Source organism: Erythrolamprus reginae, chromosome 1 (genome assembly GCF_031021105.1).
Source record: "Erythrolamprus reginae isolate rEryReg1 chromosome 1, rEryReg1.hap1, whole genome shotgun sequence".
Taxonomy (NCBI): Eukaryota; Metazoa; Chordata; class Lepidosauria; order Squamata; family Dipsadidae; genus Erythrolamprus; species Erythrolamprus reginae.
This window is the reverse complement of record NC_091950.1, coordinates 383,066,989-383,087,312: the sequence shown is the minus strand read 5'-3', so window position 1 is coordinate 383,087,312 and position 20,324 is coordinate 383,066,989. Positions and strand designations below refer to the sequence as shown.

At 38.6% G+C, this 20,324-nt stretch overlaps 1 long non-coding RNA gene across 2 annotated transcripts; it reads left to right on the top strand.

The window, feature by feature from the left end:
* Positions 1–1,862: 1,862 nt before the first annotated feature.
* On the top strand, positions 1,863–19,396 carry LOC139161915 (uncharacterized). 2 transcript variants are annotated; one of them, XR_011558173.1, is made up of 3 exons: positions 1,863–1,956; positions 12,047–12,155; positions 18,938–19,396. It is a non-coding gene; the product is annotated as an uncharacterized lncRNA (long non-coding RNA). The 2 variants fall into 2 exon arrangements; XR_011558172.1 differs by lacking the exon at positions 1,863–1,956 and adding an exon at positions 11,798–11,915.
* The last annotated feature ends 928 nt before the right edge of the window (positions 19,397–20,324 follow it).

The window sequence follows — 20,324 nt, the reverse complement described above, 5'->3', positions numbered from 1 at the left end:
CCTGCCAGACAACATTATTTAGTCAACGGGACCTGGAGAAGGCCAACTCTGTGGGACCTAACCAGTCACTGGGATTTGTGCGGCAGAAGGCGGTCTCAGAGATATTCTGGCCCGATGCCATGAAGGTATCAAGGTAAAGACTAGAGATCCTTCTGTCGGAGATGCTTTAAATTTTAATCCTTGAGCTTTGTAGGTGGTTGGAATCAATGTCCTAAATGGCCCCTTCAAAAGCTAAGATTTTGTGAAAATTAAAATTAAACAGAATAGGCCCATAATAGGTAAGACACTGGACTGTGCCCGATTAAAAAAAAATTAATGTTAGCATACTCCATGGAGAAAACAGAATTCAATTTCAAAATTAGTGTCTACTAACATAATTTAGGTGTAAACTCTGACAAATAAGGTGTAGGAAAATGATAGGGTTCACCCAATTAAGATAAAGTGCTGGGAATACTGTAGTGGACAGATGGAAGAGTGATAATGGGAGATTTCAATTATCCTGCCATCTAGTGAAACTCTACCTTTGCCAAGGGTCAGAGGTTCAACAAATTCTTGTCTTCTATTGCTGACAACTGCATTTATCAGAAGGTTAAAAGAAAGAAAATCTGCTATTGGAGATCCAATTCTCACCAAGAGGAAGGAATTGGTTAAATGAGTGAAAGTGACTGGCACACTGGGACAGACCTGAGGAGGGTGTGTGTGCAGCTGGTACATAGAAACATAGAAGACTGGCGGCAGAAAAAGACCTCATGGTCCATCTAGTCTGCCCTTATACTACTTCCTGTATTTTATCTTACAATGGATATATGTTTATCCCAGGCATGTTTAAATTCAGTTACTGTGGATTTACCACCACGTCTGCTGGAAGTTTGTTCCAAGGATCTACTACTCTTTCAGTGAAATAATATTTTCTCACGTTGCTTTTGATCTTTCCCCCAACTAACTTCAGATTGTGTCCCCTTGTTCTTGTGTTCACTTTCCTATTAAAAACACTTCCCTCCTGGACCTTATTTAACCCTTTAACATATTTAAATGCTTCGATCATGTCCCCCCTTTTCCTTCTGTCCTCTAGACTATACAGATTGAGTTCATGAAGTCTTTCCTGATACGTTTTATGCTTAAGACCTTCCACCATTCTTGTAGCCCGTCTTTGGATCCGTTCAATTTTGTCAATATCTTTTTGTAGGTGAGGTCTCCAGAACTGAACACAGTATTCCAAATGTGGTCTCACCAGCGCTCTATATAAGGAGATCACAATCTCCCTCTTCCTGCTTGTTATACCTCTAGCTATGCAGCCAATCATCCTACTTGTTCCAGGGCCCATACAGCTCAAAGGTGGCCATAAAGGGAATTTTTAAATTTTTTTTTACAAAACCAACCTTTTTAAAAGAAAAACAGTTTGTTCATTTATCAATATTTTTTATATTTCGTTTCAGTCTATGAATGGTTTTGAAATGTCATCTCAGAAATCTGGAGCTCAAAAACTCCAGGAAAAACAGAAACATGATGAGATTAATAAAAAGCGCCGACAAATGTTTTTTTATTTATCCCCTCTGGATAACCTGAGGTGGGGGGGGGGGTGTTGCCAGCTGATGCAGAGAGTGAGGGAGAAAGTGATCTGAGTGAACCTGAGGAACCACTAGAGGGGGCTGAGTGGTCCCAGTCGGAGGATGAGGAAAACATTAGAGTGGAAAGTCAGTGGCTAGACCCTCGCTATAAGAGATTGTTGAGAAGGCGAGAGGAGTTGCATAGTAAAAGGTATTAGCTTACAGCCTTAACCTCTGTGGGGTGTGATGTCACTTCCAGGCAGTATAAAGGCAAAGGATTTTGGGAAATTGGGTGTGGGATTTCAATGTTGTTCAATGGAAGAGATGTGAGACTGGGCTGTGTGATTGAACATGGTTTCTGCCTCAATAAAAGACATTCTCTGCTGGATACTTGTTGCCCAGGACTGTGGTGAGAAAATTCATATGCTTAAATGATAAATGGACTTGTTATCTAACGAATGCTGATTAGGGCGAGTTTGGCGCCTTTCCCGGACATTGTTTATGTTTAGCTCTGAAGAAAAAGATAGCTCCTTTTCACATTTAAAATCTGCTTTTCCTTATGTGTGCTTCTATCAATAAAGGGTTTGATTTTATCATAAAATAAAGGATTTTTGAGTCAGCGGATTAATTTTGAGGGTCTTGCACAAAACAGTCACTGGTGGAGTTGCCTGAGAAGCAGGAGCACCAACCGGATGGAAAAGTCAATGCTGATGAGACTGAGGAGAAGGATGAAGAGGAGGAAGAGGAAAAAACTTTCATTCAAGACAGCTTCATGGGCATAATTCACTCAAAAAAGAAAAGCAAGGCTCCTTTGGATTAACATCAGAACTTTTTATATAGATAAGGCTACCTGGGATGTAAAACATTTGAATACCTCCGGAACTGCCTTCTACCGCACGAATCCCAGCGGCCAATAAGGTCCCACAGAGTTGGCCTTCTCTGGGTCCCGTCGACCAAACAGTGTCATTTTGCGGGGCCCAGGGGGAAGAGCCTTCTCTGTGGTGGCCCTGGCCCTCTGAAATCAACTCCCCCCCAGAGATTAGAATGGCTTCCATCCTCCTTGTCTTTCTCAAATTACTCAAGACCCACCTATATCGCCAGGCATGGGGGAATTGAGACATCTCCCCTAGGCTTTTATATTTTATGTTTTTGGTATGTATGTGTTGCATGGGTTTTAAATTGTCGGGGTTTTATATATTGTTCTCTTTTAATATTAGATTTGTTGCAATGTTATATTGTTTTTGATTATTGTTGTGAGCCACCCTGAGTCTTCGGAGAGGGACGGCATACAAATCTAATAAATAATAATAATAATAATAATAATAATAATAACAACAACAACAACAATAACAACAACAACAACAACAACAAAGAGCAAAGAGATACAGAAAAATTCCCTGTTGGATAACCTATGTGTAGGCATCCTTGCTTCTACAGTTTGCCCCCACTAAAATACTAAATACTATCATTATTTGCACACTTTATATTGTAAACCTTTCAACAGCTGGGGTGTGAGAATGCTTCCCCCCACCCCATAGCCCCCTGGCATTGTACCATGCAATTAAGTACATTATAAGGGTGGGGGAAGTGCAGTGCTTTTTTTGTTAAAATATCTAGTACTGGCTACTATTATAAACAAGACACTGTTTCAACATAAATCATTCATGGGTTTCTCTTTTACAGCAATTTCTATGTTAATTGCACATTGATATTTTTTTAAAAAAATGTACTACTGATTCTCTATGCAAAGAAATTCTGCTTAATTTTCTTTGATGCCTGGCCTTTAATTAGTTTAAGATTGTGCCCTTTTGTTTTCATGTTTGGCACTGTGACAACTTGGGTGCTTCTCGTCATAATTTGGAATCATGAACTAAAGCTACTGTGAAGGCTTAGAATCAATACAGAATGTTGCTACACATATACCAACACACATACAAATCAACACCTTCCTTTTTTCCCCACAGTGGCAACCCTTGTTTAGTATGAGTAACATTTTAAAGCTGAAAATTATACTTGTCACTGAAATCCTTTGTATAAAGAAAGTAGCGACATCTATTAATACAGTAACAAATATTCTGCAGTTAAAATGCTCGATGAAAATAATATCAGTGGTGTCCCAAGTGTTGCATTATCAAAAGGGCTGTGCATGCTTCAAAAATAATTTGAAGCAGTACCATTTCTCAAGCTCATGGGGAAATCTGAAAAAAGGCTGCCTTAATAATTCTTTGTCAAAGTGACAAAATTAGTGGAACAGGGGAATGCTGTCGATGTGGTTTACTTGGACTTCAGTAAGGCTTTTGACAAAGTAGACTATAACCCACTACTAAAAAAAGTAGAAAAATTTGGGATGGACAGCAACACCTCCAGATGGATTCAAAACTGACTAACTAGCCACACCCAATGTGAACTACATCTACATGTAGAACTACATCTACATGATGTATGTAGTGGAGTACCCCAAGGCTCTGTTTTAGGCCCACTACTCTTCAACATCTTCACCAATGACTTGGACGAGGGGATAGATGGGGAATCTATCAAATTTGAATATGACACCAAACTGGCAGGAATAGCCAACACTCCAGAAGACAGGTGCAAAATATAGAAGGATCTTGACAAATTTGAACAATGGCCACTATCTAACAAAATGAAATTCAATGGTGAAAAAAGTAAGGTTCTACATTTAGGCAAGAAAAACAAAGTGCAAAGGTACAGTATATGTGGTACATTGTGTAACAGTAGTAACTGTGAGAGGGATCTTGGTGTCCTAGTGGGCAATCATTTAAATATAAGTCAGCAGCGTGCAGCAGCTGCCAAAAAAGCCAACACAGTTCTAGGCTGCATTAACAGAGGGATAGAATCAAGATCACATGAAATGTTAATACCACTTTATAAGGCCTTGGTAAGGCCACACTTGGAATACTGCATTCAATTTTGGTTGCCATGATGCAAAAAGGATATTGAGACTATACAAAAAGTGCAGAGAACAACGACAAAGATGATTAGGGGACTGAAGGCTAAAGCATATGAAGAATGGTTGCAGGAACTGGGCATGGCTAGTTTAATGAAAAGAAGGACCAGTGTTCCAATATCTCAAGAGTTGCCACAAAGAAGAAGTCAACCTATTCTCCAAAGTACCTAAGGGTAGAACAAGAAGCAATGGGTGGAAACTAAACAAGAAGAGAAGTAACTTAGAACTAAAGAGAAATTTTCTGACAGTCAGAACGGTTGATCAGTGGAACAGCTTGCCTCCAGAAGTTGTGAATTCCCCAACACTGGAAATTTTTAAGTAGATGTTGGATAACCATCTGTCTGAAGTGATGTAGGGTTTCCTGCCTAAGCAGGGGGTTGGACAAGAAGACCTCCAAGGTCCCTTAGAAAACTGTTGTTGTTGTTGTTGTTGTCGTCGTCATCATCATCATCATCATCATCATCATCATCATCATCAATACAACTCTGCAAACGGGATCACTATGCTGGATTTCATATTTCATCACCAGTCGGGCGCTTCCCAAGCACCTAGGACTACGTGATGTAGTGGCAAATTATATGTGCTGATCTCAGTAAGGCAGCCTTCTGCAATTGACAGATGGAGATTTTGTCAATTCCAATGGTTTTCAAATGTCCACTGAGATCCTTTGGCACTGCACCCAGAATGCCAAGGACCATTGCAACTGCTTTCACTGGCTTATGCCAGAGTCGATAATAATAATAATAATAATAATAATAATAATAATAATAATAATAATAATAATAATAATAATCATCATCATCATCATCATCATCATCATTATTATACAGCAGATAATTGTTGTGCTTTTCATACATTCACAAAACTTTTTCCTAATCACTTTTAAGTATACAATAGCCCTAACTAGGAGGTCTTCAAACTTGGCAACTTTAAGACTTGTGAATTTCAACTCCCAGAATTAAAGTTGCCAAATTTGGGGACCTCTGCCCTAACTATGGCCTTGTGCAGCAATAAGGAACTAGGATTAACTATAGAGTAGTGGCTATCGTATTGTATTAAGATAAAGGAGACTGGTTCAGGGGAAATCTACCTCTTGTATAATGATCACTGGGCAATGTGGATCATTCACGGATTATTTCAGTTCAATGTATCCACATAGCAGAACTGCTGTGTGATGAAGAATTTGGAGAAGAGTTTTATGTAGGCTGTGCTTCATACCTGGAGGGCAGGTTAAGCATAAATATGATGACTACAACATACAATGTAAGAACTGCAACAACCACTATGTAGGACAAACAAGCAGAAGATTGGCAGAACACATATATCAACACCAACTGGTAATCAGAAGACATGATGAAAATTCTTTAATTTCACAACATATAGACAGATTTAACCATAGTTTCAATTGGGAAATTAAGACAATCCTAGACTGGGCTAAATCCAAAAATGCTAGAGAATTTCTAGGAGCCTGGCACTCTCACAAATCAGACATCAACAGACATGTAGACATTAACAATATTTATAGATTATGCAAAAGAGGCAAACAACCAGTCCAAAAGAGAAAAAGACTCCAGCACTTCTCCACCAGTAATCAGCACTCAGATCAGTTTAGATTAACTCCAAGGTTAACCTCAGACCAACAATCAATTAAGAAATACCCCAATCAAAAAACTGCCAAAGAGCCATTAATAAACAGGCCAAACAAAGAATCCCTAAAACTATCCTTACCCACACAGACAGGCAAGACACCAGAATATAAACTGACAGCAAAGGGCACTCCTTACTGGCATTGATGATATTACCTAGTTAGGGTAATGAAACATCTGCAAGAAAACAAACTCAGAGAGCCCCAAGGACTGCTCATTTAATCCCTGAGCTACTAATGTTCTCCTTTATTTATAATGAATACCTTAAGACATCATTATTTTAGATTAATGCACGACCGGCGGCTTAAAACCGCCGGTCGAAATTACCTGCCGAGCTGGGGGACGCTGCTGGCCGCTCTTCGGAGCTCTGTACTTCCGGGTTCCTTTGGAACCTGGAAGTTCGGCTTCTGGCAGCGCGCCAGGAAAGCGCACTGCCTGCTGGTCCGGGGGAGGTCCGAGATCGCTCTATTTAAGGGCGATCCGGATAGGACCTCCCCCTTGCTGGGTGAAATTCGAAGCGAACACCCGCCCACCCTCCGCTATTATCAGTGTGTCCTGAGGAGGTCGCCTCGGGGCCGAATAGGAATTTTTTGCGGCCTCCCCTTTAGAGGCGGCCGTTTTTTCGCCTATTCCACACTGGCGGTGCGGACTGGATTGGTTAGGGGATGCGGTGCACTTAGATATCTGTATAGGCCTCCCTTTGGTCATTGGGGTTTGGCAGGTTAGGGGCGGAATTGGGCATTTAGAAGCGACTGCGCATGCTCCTTTGGGCATCCTTAAAGGGTGATGGACTGCCTCTCTCCAGGAACTAGAGGTTGGAACTACGTCGGGGATTGGAGAGGGGATGTCCATGGGAATCACCGGATCCAATTTCCCATGGGGATTGGAGGGTGAACTCCTCCCACGCGATGAAGGGGCGTGGCTTGGATCCAGGTGAAGGTGGTACCTTCACCAGATTCAGCAAGGAGTTTTTGTCCAATGTTGCCAAGGAATTTTCTGGTAGGAATTTCCGCCCCGTTAGTTTTGGCCTCTGCAGGTCCCTAGTTCGTTTTAATTTAAATATTTAAATTGGTGTATGCAAATTTATTTAAATTTATGGTAATTTATGGTAATTTAATAAAATGACCCTTATTTAATCCACAATATGTCTCAGCATCTTTACTCTGCTTCCGTGGGTAAATGGTTGATGTCCAGATCTTGCATTTTTTGTCAAGAGAAAAGCTCTTTGTGTCTATTGATGATTTCCACCAAGCCCTGATTTCTGCTAGAGGTTTTCATCCAATTCCTTTCTTTGAAGTCACTGTATCCCCTAAAAATCTGTTTTGGACAATAGGGAGATCTTGAAATCTGTGCTGTTCCAGAACTAACAAAACATTTATTTTGCAGGCTAGCAAGTATCTCTAATTGATGATGGCAGGTGCTGAAAATCTTTAAAGCTTTATCCCAGTACAAAGTTTAAAGTGCTATCTGAATCCTTTAGTAAATTAGCAGACTTTTTTTCAATGGAACATTTTTTTTAAAAAAAAATCCACTGCTAACTCCTGTTCTGAATCTACTATTAGTTTTTGTTCGGGTCATTGCAGAACGATGATGTTCAAATTACAAATATTTAGGTTGTGATAAATAAAAATACCCTTTCTTCCTGTCTTGGGTGAAGATTCTGTTCGTCTAGAACAAAGAAGAATATGTTACATATACTGTATATGTATGTAGCACCAGATCCAGTGGGTTCCATAATGGGGAAAACAAAAATAACAAGAAAAAATTAATGATGATGAAGAAGAATGCTGTAGACTTGCAAAGAGAGAACTGGGATGATTCTGTCTCCTATAGGTTATTATTATTTATTAGATTTGTATGCCGCCCCTCTCCGTAGACTCCGTTAGCTAACTGCTGCTGACAAAATGATCAATGCGTTTATACCAGATTTGCATCATATTTTATATTAGTTTCTCCTGACAATGGATATTGGAAAGAAGACTTTTTGATAGAAACATAGAAGACTGACGGCAGAAAAAGACCTCATGATCCATCTGGTTTGCCTTTATTTTCTGTATTTTATCTTAGGATGGATATATGTTTATCCCAGGCATGTTTAAATTCAGTTACTGTGGATTTATCAACCACATCTGCTGGAAGTTTGTTCCAAGGATCTACTACTCTTTCAGTAAAATAATATTTTCTCATGTTGCTTTTGATCTTTCCCCCAACTAACTTCAGATTGTGTCCCCTTGTTCTTGTGTTAAAGTTATTGAAGGCAATTGAGTGCCATGCTTCAAATGAATATTTATAATAAAATCAAAGTTTTGATTCTTATACCATTTTATCTGATGGTGTAAACTGATTTGAAGGTTTTCCAGATATCTTGTGCATTTGGTAAAATAAAAATTGATGTTGTTTCAGGATGATTTATTCTGACCATGTAAAAACTGACTTCCCATATCTTAGAACTTCCACAAGAGGAAAACATTTAACACTGGAACAGAGAATTACAAACAAATTGAAAACATCAGAAATTTCTCTAAATTGACTTATAAGGTCATTGAAATTAGGGGAAAAACACCCACCTTGAAGTTGATTGTTTCATTTCTATTAAAAGAAATGAGAAAAAAGGAAATACTCCTAAGTATTAATGAGACCAAATATGTGAAAGGGGCCTGAAGGAGCCACTAATGTATTCTATTTTATTCCAGCCACTAATATTTATACAGTATGTCCACATAACCTATTGCTAATTTATAACATTAATGTGAAATCATGCCAATTGTACTGCCTCTTAGTCTTTTCCTCACTGTTCCTTTTTTTTGCTATCTAAATAATGAGATCTTAAACTGTACACATTTTGCTAAGGTTCTCTCTGTGTTTGTTTGACTGTCAAACACTATTATATTTAGTGTGAAATATATCCTCACTTGTTGCAGCTTATATATTTCCTGCCTTTGATTTGCAGAGGACATTACATTGTTCAAAACATCAGGATTTGGCACTTGCCTAGACCAATCCTTGCTCATCACTGTCTTTCTGTCAACTCAGCATTACATAAACTATTGTCAAAGGGGCTGGGCTGTCATGTTGATGTTTAGACATCAAAGATCTAGGTGATGATGTTTGGCTGGAGTAATTTTTCTGCACATTTTGAACTATAGCAGTTTTACAGTTAAAACGTCTGAAAAATCAGCTGCCAATGTTTAAGTACAGTGGTACCACTACTTAATTCGTTTCGTAACCAGGTTCTTAAATTGAAAAGTTTGTAAAAAGAAGAAATTTTTCCCATAGGAATCAATGTAAAGGCAAATAAGGTGTGTGATTGGGGAAACCACAGGGAGGGTGGAGGCCCTGTTTCCTCCCAGGAGATTCCTAGAGAGGCCCCACAGAGGCTTCTCTCCACCTTTTCCGGCCCTGTTTCCTCCCAGGAAATTCCTAAAAAGGCCCCACGGAGGCTTCTCCCTGCCTTTTCTGGTTACAGTTTCGGATGCTCAGGTTTGTAAGTGTAAAATGGTTCTTGAAAAGAGGCAAAAAAATCTTGAAAACCCGGTTCTTATCTAGAAAAGTTTGTAAGTAGAGGCGTTTGTAGGTAGAGGTACCACTGTACTTTGTCTACTTCTATACCTTGTAAAGGCTTATACAAACAACTCTGATGGAAATATATATTAGATTAAAGTACATATCAGAGAGTCAGTTTGGTGTAGTGTAAGATGCTGGACCAGAAACTAGTTGATTGGATTCTAGTCTTTCCTTATCCAGAAACGCTTGTTGGGTGTCTCAGGTTCAGGCACTTTCTTTCAACCCAACAACCCACCTCACAAGATAATTGTTGGGAGAGAAATATCCCTACAAAGTATTATGGATGCTGTTTTGAATTGTAACAAAAAGGGGGGGGGGATAAGTCTGCATGCAATTCTAAACAGATAAATACTACTGGCATCCTATTAAGACCTATATTATATGTATTAGGAAAAGATAAGCACACAAGTAGGCAATTGGGAGGCCTTCCAATGTTGTTGATCTCCCTTATTACCAATCCCTCCTAGCATAGGCAATGGAACAAGATGCAGGAATTGTAGTCCAAACATTTCTGCCTCTCAGATAATAATTCAGCCAAATATTTGTGAGAGCCAAATACATAATGTACATAGCATGCATTTATAATTACAGTTAGATGTGTTTGGGGAGAGGGGAAGTGAAGTATTAGAAATATAATATATATGGAAGGTGGGTTTTTCGTCTTCTTTTATATTCATTCCAGCCACTCTGTTCAGGAGTTCAAAATTCCTGCTGGCTTCAATAGCAATCTTGTTGATTAAACTTCATAGCTATATCAGTGTAGATTTATGATGGGGTCACAGAAGAGAAAAGAAGGGATAAGCTCTCCCCCAGTTCCAGTTGTCTTGTTTTATGGATAAAGACAGCAATAAAATAGTTTCTAGGAACAGTTTGACAGAGACATAACAAAAATCAAGCACTTAGAAACAATAAGGAAACCATTTCTAGATAGTTTGGGAGAATGAAGGAAACAAAAGTGTTTAAGACAACCATCTAAAAGGATTGCATTACAAGTGGTTATCCAGGGCAAAGTTTACAAACTATGCTACAATTCAAAATTGTAGGGGTGTGTGTGCTTCACCCCACAAATATATTTTTTAATTTATTTATTAGATTTATAGACCGCCCTTCTCTTTGCATACTCGGAGCAGCTTACAAAATATATTTGAAGGGCGCAGCTATCCAGAAAACATAAAGTTACAAACTTAAACATTTTCTAAATGATTTCCAAAAAACTTTGTTCAGAAATATGAGGTTTACATCAAGGCAGAACCATGTTAGTTATTAACAGTACCAAAACCTTGACTGTCTGAACAGTATCGGAAGTTGGGAAATAATGTGGGGCTTAGATTCAAAACTGAATCTAAGTCCCATATTATTTACTTATTTTTATTTTATTTATTTATTTTTCTCAATCAAGAATAGGATAGTACAGTAGTACCTCTAGATACGAGCTGCTCCACATGTGAGTATTCCAAGTTACGAGCCGCGACGCGAGTGAAATTTCTGTTCGACACCTGAGCTCAAATTCGGGATACGAGCCGAGATTCCACTAGGTGGCGCAAGAATCTCCTTGCTTCCAGTTATCTTGGTGCAAAAAACAAAGTCTAAAGGCATTCGTTCGAGATGCGAGTTAATTGACTTACGAATTCAGGTCTGGAATGAATTAAACTCGTATGTCGAGGTACCACTGTAGTTTATATAAACATAGCATAGAAAGTAATGGTAAAAAAGACAATAGGACAATAGGACAGGGATGGTAGGCACAATGGTGTGGTTATGCATGCCCCTTACAGACCTCTTAGAAAAGGGAGAGGTCAACTATAGACAATCTAAGGTTGAAGATTTTGGGGGAAGAAACAACAAAGTCAGGTAGTGAATTCCAGGCATTGATCACTCTATTGATGAAGTCGTACTTTCTGCAGTCTAGTTTGGAACGGTTTAAATTTAGTTTGAATCTGTTACATGCTTGTGTGTTGTTGTGGTTGAAGTAGTCATTAACAGGAAGGACATTTTGGTATATGATTTTGTGAACTGTGGTTAGATCAGTTCGGAGGCAACGTAATTGTAAATTGTCTAATTTCAGAATTTCAAGTCTGGCGGAGTAAGGCATTTTGTTGCGAGAGGAGGAGTGAAAGATTCTTCTTCTGAAATATTTCTGGACACTCTCAATTGTATTATTGTCTGCTATGCAATACGGGTTCCATACAGGTGAGCTGTATTCAAGAATTGGTCTGACAAATGTTTTGTAAGCTCTGGTTAGCAGATCAATGTTACCAAAGAAGAAGCTGTGTAAGATTAGATTGACAACTCTTAATGCTTTTTTGACAATGTTGTTACAGTGGGCGATTGGATATGAGTACTCCAAGGTCTTTGAAAGTATCTCTACTCTCAGAAAGCTGCTATTTTAAGCAAACACTGCACTTCTGAGCCTCCTCTTTTTTCTTTAGGGTGAGTATGTCTGTATTTATGTATGGGATGTTTGGGGGTTATTAACTTAGCTGCTATGTTTTCTGCAGCATATTTTGATTCAGCATCCAGAAAAAGCATGCTACAAATAATTAGTGGGAAAGTTCAGACTGAATAATTTTATGTCTCAAACTCAGAAAAGGCAGTAATCGCAGTGCTGAAATTTTGGCCTCATCCCACTGAATATCACTCTGTAATTTTCAATTGCTGTAATGGGATTTAACTTTATGTGCCGCAAGAGATTACACAATTAGGAATGAGCAATCATTTGCTTTCTGAAAGAATCCATTCAGGCTTCAAAGGTTATGTCTACACACAGACAATATACCTCCATATATACTTCTAGATAGACATATATGTGATTTATCATACTATTATAAGAAATACAATATCGGCTTCAATGATGTAATATTACCCTTAAAGACAGTAGACAATGCTATCCTTGTGATATTATTCTGGCAGACAGTGCAAAATAAAGTGGCTGGAGTCCTAGCTGGAGAAACCATTCGTTGAGGAATGGTACATTTCTTGAGGTAAAGCCATGTATAGCATGGCACCAGTATACATACAGTGGTACCTCTACTTACGAACTTAATTCGTTCAGTGATCAAGTTCTTAAGTAGAAATGTTTGTAAGAAGCAATTTTTCCCATAGGAATCAATGTAAAAGCACAGGGAGGGTGGAGGCCTTGTTTCCTCCCAGGAGATTCCTAGAAAGGCACCATGGAGGCTTCTCCCCACCTTTTCCAGCTCTGTTTCCTCCCAGGAGATTCCTAGAGAGGCCCCACAGAGGCTTCTCCCTGCCTTTTCTGGCCCTTTTTCCTCCCAGGAGATTCCTAGAGAGGCCCCACAGATGCTTCTCCCTGCCTTTTCCAGTTACAGTTTCGGAGGCTCGGCTTTGTAAGTGGAAAATGGTTCTTGAGAAGAGGCAAAAAAAATCTTGAACACTCGGTTCTTATCTAGAATAGTTTGTAAGTAGAAGTGTTCTTAGGTAGAGGTACCACTATATAGCCTTCCCATGGATGAGTCCATCTGTGCCATCTGAACATCTTAGAAAATTTGCTAGAGATTCTACCCCCTATAAAATCAAGTGAACCTGAGTCTGGTCTAGAGCAATGATTCTCAACACTGGCATCTTTAAGAATGTGGATTTCAACTCCCAGTAAAAGAGAATTCTGGAAGTTGAAGTTTACTCTAGGATATCACTAATGGTCCACCGATAAGCCACAGGGTTCCTATCCTCATCTCTTTCAGAAAGAGTTTTCTTTGAGCCCAGCCTGAACATGGCTGCCCATTTACTTCTATTATCATTATAATTGCTGATTACTGGAGTTGTTTTAAAATGTTTTGGGATATTCTGCGTCTACATAATCACATCTATATAGTTTTCTTGGCCGTAATGTAATACTGATTTGTCACCACTTTCTTCCCAAATGTATGTGAGTTAATGTTCGAGCGTAACCTTTACACTTGAGATTTCTTAATAGTCAACTCTTCGCTGACGATGTAAAATACCACCAATAACACAACTACTCTCCAAAAAGGCCTAGACTCTGTTTCTGATTGGCCTAACACATGGCAACTCCAAATCTCAACCAGCAAATGCTCTGTCCTACACATTGGCAAAAAAAATCAGAACTCCAAATACAAACTGAATAAACAAATTATCACAAATAACCCCCACTCGGTTAAAGACCTCGGAATACTAATAACAAAAGACCTAAGCGCCAAAGACCACTGCAACAACTTTGCCAAAAAGGCTTCAAGAGTTGTTAACCTAATCCTACATAGCTTCTGCTCACTCTACTTACCAGAGCTTACAAAACTTTCACCAGACCCATCCTCAAATACAGCTCATTTGTTTGGAACCCATACCACATTTCGGACATTAACACTCTTGAAAATGTCCAAAGATACTTCACCAGAAGAGCCCTTCACTCCTCCACTCGAAACAGAAAACTAGACTTACAATCCTGGGTCTAGAAAGCTTAGAACTATGATGCCTTAAACATGATCTAAATATTGCCCACAAGATCATATACTGCAATGTCCTGCCTGTCAAAGACTACTTCAGCTTCAACAACAACAACAACACAAGAGCACACACAACAGATTCAAACTTAATATTAACCGATCCAAACTTGACTGTAAAAAATACAACTTTAGTAATCGAGTTGTCGAAGCATGGAACTCATTACCGGACTCCGTAGTGTCATCCCCTAACCCCCAACATTTTACCCTTAGACTATCCACGGTTGACCTCACTAGATTCCTAAGAGGTCAGTAAGGGGCGTGCATAAGTGCACTAGTGTACCTTCCGTCCCCTGTCCTACTGTCTCTCCTATATCTCCTATATCTTTTCTTCTATTCCTATATCCTTTGTCTATTCTTTCATTGATATATTTTATTCCTATATCTTATTCCTATATCTTATATCTTTATTCCCAATTTTTTTCCTATATCTCTTCTATTCTTTCTCTGATATATTTTACTATGAGTATATCCTCTATAACCTTCATTGTGTATTGAACAAAATAAATAAATAAATAGTTTCTCTTCCAAGTGCCTACCATATTTGTCAAGGTTTAGCTTTGGGAAACAATCAAGGTCACCTGAGAATAAATGTGAACAAGTGCATATGTTTATTCTTATTCTTATTCTTATTTTATTATTTATTGGATTTGTATGCCGCCCCTCTCCAGAGACTCGGGGCAGCTAACAGCAATAATAAGACAGCGTACAATAATAATCCAATACTAAAAATGATTAAAAACCCATTAATATAAAAATCAAGCATGCATACAGACATACCATGCATAAAATTGTAAAGGCCTAGGGGGAAAGAGTATCTCAATTCCCCATGCCTGGCAGCATAGGTGGGTTTTAAATAGCTTATGAAAGGCAAGGAGGGTGAGGGCAATTCTAATTTCTGGGGGGAGTTAGTTCCAGAGGGCCGGGGCCGCCACAGAGAAGGCTCTTCCCCTGGGTCCCGCCAAGCGGCATTGTTTAGTTGACGGGACCCGGAGAAGACCCACTCTGTGGGACCTAACTGGTCACTGGGATTCGTGCAGCAGAAGGCTGTACCTGACACAGGAGAAATGTCTTCTTGGTACTGACACAGGAGAAATGTCTCCCATTCAAATAATTAACCTGCTCAATTGCAATCTTTTCTTTCTATATCTTTTAGAAAAGAAATCCATCTAACCCTACTGCAAAAAGCCAGGTTATTTTCCATCATATCATAATACAAATGTAGGCATGTTCTGGGAAATGCAACCAGAGAACCACATTACACAATATTTAAGGAAAGTATTTGCCAATTGCTAAGTCAGGGCTGCTGTCTAAAACCTTCACCCTTCTCCTAACGTGAGACTAAAACGTATTTTATGTGTGTATATTTCAAACCTTCCTTTTCTTTCTATTATTCAAATCCTCTATTCTTTTTATGTATGTCAGTATACGGTATTGCAGCAATGATTAATAAGAATAACATTAATGGTTAGCTAAATAAAGAAAGAAAGAGGTACAAGGCATTTTTTTCCTGTCTCTCTCCTGTTATCTTCTGTTGCCTTTTGTCACCTGACTTAGCAAGATCCCTTTCTGTTACAAAAGAGCACCATGACATTTTCAAAACATACTGTCCCTTGAGCCTGGAACCTAACACAGACAAGAAAGCTCAGCTTGGTGCCAATAAGACTTTGTAATGTGTAGGCTTCTATTAATAAAAACACACACGGTAGGCTACAATAGTAGTTAAATGCACCCAGCTGAATTTTCCTACCATAGTTTAAAGGTATAGCACTACACATTTTAAAATGGGTTTTCTGTATCAGTCTGGTTTCCCAGCGTTCCAAAATATGTGTATTAATAAGGAAGCCTCCAGATGCTTTGGTTGATTGTGGCTGAAAAGTTAGTGGATTCTCTCTTTCTTGGGTTTATCCCTTTGGGAACCAATCAAAATTCAAACTGATTTCCAAGATACTCATAGGAATCACAAATTCTATGAAGCCCAAACTTGAGTTGGTAGAATGTATTGATTTTGTTGCAGGAGGCCATCCCCTACACGATTGCACTACTGTCCTAAGATAATACAGGGTATTTATACACAGAAATAACTTGTCGATCGAGAGGTCAGCTTTTCAGTGGTTTGAATTCCTAATGCCACATAATGTGGTGATGTCCACCTTCGCTATGAATCTGCATTACTTCTACGCTTGGTTGCCAATAGAAATGGGGAGGGGTCTTGGGCATTGGGGGGGAAGAGTTCAGGAGGCCCTGTGAAGTGGGATAAGTTTCATTTTCCTAGAAACCAAGTGACCAGGAGGAGACCGTTAGAAGTTGCATTCCAAATGTGATGTGGGTCTGAAGATGCACCCACCTAATGGTAATGGACACTAGGGATTGGCCAATCTCCAAGAGGGGGATAAAAAGGGGTTTTGATATATGCATGTATCATGCCTTTTTGTTTAGTCTTTACTTTCTGAGTTTTATTTTTCTTAAATACTGTCTGTGAGCTCCCGTTACTGGTCCCAGCTTCTGCCAACCCAGCAGTTCAAAAGCACATTAAAAAATGCAAGCAGAAAAATAGGAACCACCTTTGGTGGGAAGGTGACATGGAAGGTAACAAGGTCTGACCACTGAGATGTGTTTGGACAGCGCTGGCTCTTCGACTTTGAAACTGAGATGAGCACCGCCCCATAGAGTTGGGAATGACTAGCACATATGTGTGATGGGAACCTTTACCTTCTACGATATACTTAGGTTGGACAAGAGAAGGCGCAAGGAAGACATATGGTAATTGCTGCAGAAGACTTAGTGTGTTCCAAAAACAGAAGAAAATGTAATGGATTTAAATTACCAAAAACCCAACCTAATAACATCCAGATCTTGGTTGGATATTGTGAAGAATTTTCAAATGCTAAGAGCTAATCAACAATAGAAGATAAGAGAAGCTGGATATCCATATGTGATTGATGCTTTAGTCATATATTCCTGCATTGGGCTAGAATATCATTAGGTGATATTCACAATCCCTTCTAGCCATTACCTTTCATGGCTCCAAAATGTCATGATCTTTCTTTCTGCAGCTTTCAGCTGCTTAAGTTAGTATTAAATTATTAAAAAATGCAGGATGTACCTATATAATCACAACGTAGTTTCTAGATTCTAGACATTTTAGGTAAAAATTGATAAGATATTCAGTTCTGATGTTCCTCCAGGTGTTTTGGTTGATTATGGCTAAAAGTTAATTGATTCTCTCTTTCTTGAGTTCATCCATTTGAGAACCAATCAAAATTCAAACTGATTTCCAAGATACTCACAGGAATCACGTTTCCTATGAAGGCCTAACTGGATAGGGTAGAATGCATTGATTCTGTTGCAGGAGACCATATCCAACACTTAAAGGGTATTTTTACACAGAAGTATAAACTGTCTTTGCTTATTTGTGCACCTGAAAGGTAACATAAAACTTGACATATCCTGATTTTTTTAGGTAAAGATGGATAGATATTCAGTTCTGATCAGGGGTGAGCTACTGCCCGAATGGGGGAAAATTCAGTGGGGTAGCAAAAATGGAGTGCCACCCCAGAGCACCCAATTTGCACTGAAAGATGTTGAAAGAAAATGCAGGGTGTCCTGCATAAGCCATGCCCACAGTGTGGTACTAAAAATTTTGGTAGCCCTTCACCCTTCATATTCCTCTTCTACAAAAGGAGGTTATGGGACTAGCATTTTCTCTCCAGACATTTTTATACATGGAATATATATGAATGGTTTACTTGTGGTGACTGAAAGTGTCAACTCTATTCCTTTTTCTCACCATGAAAATTCATATTACTACAACTATAGGTTCAGAATCAGTCAATGTTCAAATATTATCGTATATTATTTTGTTGATTTGGGCCACCCCCAATTTGATAAAGGTCAAGGAGCCTTGTTGATCTTACATTGTGATGTTCTTTTCATCTGCTAAGGACCTCAAAATCTACCTGATAGTCAACAGGGAAGAGAAAAAGGAGAGAAGCAACAGAGTTATCCACTTCTGCTTTTGGAAACTCAGAGATGATGTTCCATGCAATCAAATGAAAATATGACTTTGGCAGAGAATGGCCATTACAATGTAAAACCCCATATGCCATTATACAGTGTGTTGCAATCTGTTTTATGGCCGCCTCTATTCTAACGAGTGAATACTGCCAATAAAGCAATTGAAGATAACACTAATTGCTTATTTCTGTGATCCATAATTTTTATAGTCTCCTTATAGCTCTTTAGTCAAATAGATATGTATGTCTGTAGGGGGAGGGGGAGAAAGTTAGTTTTGTCTTTTGGTTTGAGCATTTTTTTAAAAGATCTAGAGCTCAGCTGTTGGGAACATTGCAGCCAATAACGTATCTTGAGCCAAAGGTAACTTTCCTCCATTTGTTTCTTAAGCTGATAAATTGTAAAGGAAAGAGTAAATATTGCTTTGAAATCAATTCATACTTTTAAATACAATTTTATTACATTTAACAGTGTTAAATATTAGGGTCCTAAAAAGTCATAGTATTTTCATAACATTTCTATTCTGTACGTTCAGAAGATGTGTATTTGACAGTTTCCTTGTACAAAATTGTCATCAAATAAATATTGCAGTTCCAAATGATCTGTTTTTGCTTCTGAAGTCAAATTGGTATTTTCTCCCATTCTTATCTTTTCTTTCTATACTTTGTTTGCCACTCTTCCATAGACTGATCTCCAAACATGTGTTCCTTTAACTCACAGACTTTTCAGAGAACATGGTGCATGGTGAAGTTTCTATCTCTTGGAATTGCAAGAATTGAAGTCTAATACATTTGGAATTGATAACATCAAAAGGACTGTGCTACATTTATAACAGAATAACTTTCAGTGTCTTCTTATCTTTTGCTTTCTACATCAATAAAATACAACAGCATTTTGATGCATTACCATTCATATAGGTTTGCATTGATAAATGCTCCTACTCCAGTGTACAGAAAAGGAAAAGAAGAAATGTGGACTTACACTTTTAGCTGCATTTTTATTTTTTCTAATGCAGGATTTTACAAAGGTTGTATTTGGCAAGATCATGTAGGAATCTTGAAGCAATCACATGAATGGTGAAATTTAAGAAATGGGTTTTTTGCTCAAATTCCAACTACTGTTTTACTTTCAAAATTCAGTTTAGAATTTATCAGTTAATAAGAATCCAGAAGGAATGGACAGAGGTTAAATAAAGTTAATATTAAAATAAAAACAAAATATAGAAACCCTTCTTTTCCTGATGTAGTGAAAAGCCACTTAGGTTCTTGTGCATCAGTATTCTGTTAAATTTATTTTGCTTTCATTGATAAGTAGATGTAACATTGTAACAGAATTGAACAAAGATGTAACAGAAGAGGAAGACTAAAGTGCAAATTCTCTTCAAATGTTATTTTTTCTAATACAATAAAGACCTTAAGTATCTGAGAGAGATGAAAACACAAGCTCTACAAATCTCATCATTATCTTCTGTATAGTCCTCCTATTTTTCATTCAATAACAACCTTGGTCCAAACTCATCCAGACAGTTTTTAGCAATAACACTTAGACTTATACATCGTCCCATAATGCTTTACACAGTGGTTCTCAACCTTTCTAAAGCCGTGACCTCTTAATACAGTTCCTCATGTTGTGGTGACCCCCAACCATAAATCTAGCAACAATTCTCCTAACAGAGCTTTAAGCTGATTGGAAGGAAGGTCAGAAGGACACCCACACTGTAAACGCCTGATTGGTCGGTTGTAAAAATATGTTCCAAGGCGCCAGAATAGAAGCTTTAGTTCCTAACACCATGGGAAATTTGTCTTTCCCCATGGTCTTAGGCAACCCCTTGAAACGGTTATTTGACACCCAAAGGGGTTTCATCTCCCAGGTTGAGAATCACTGCTTTAGATTCTTGGGGTACTTTCTGGGCAAAACCAACATATTGTTCCCCAACAATCTGGATCCTCATTTTACTGACCTCAGAAGGATAGAAGGCTGAGTTAACCTTGAGCTCATCGGGATCAAACTCCAGTCTGTGGGCAGAGTTTGCCTGTAACACTGCATTCTAATGACTATACCAGCAATGCCTAAAGTGGCAGTAGACCCCATAGTTGATTTTGAATTA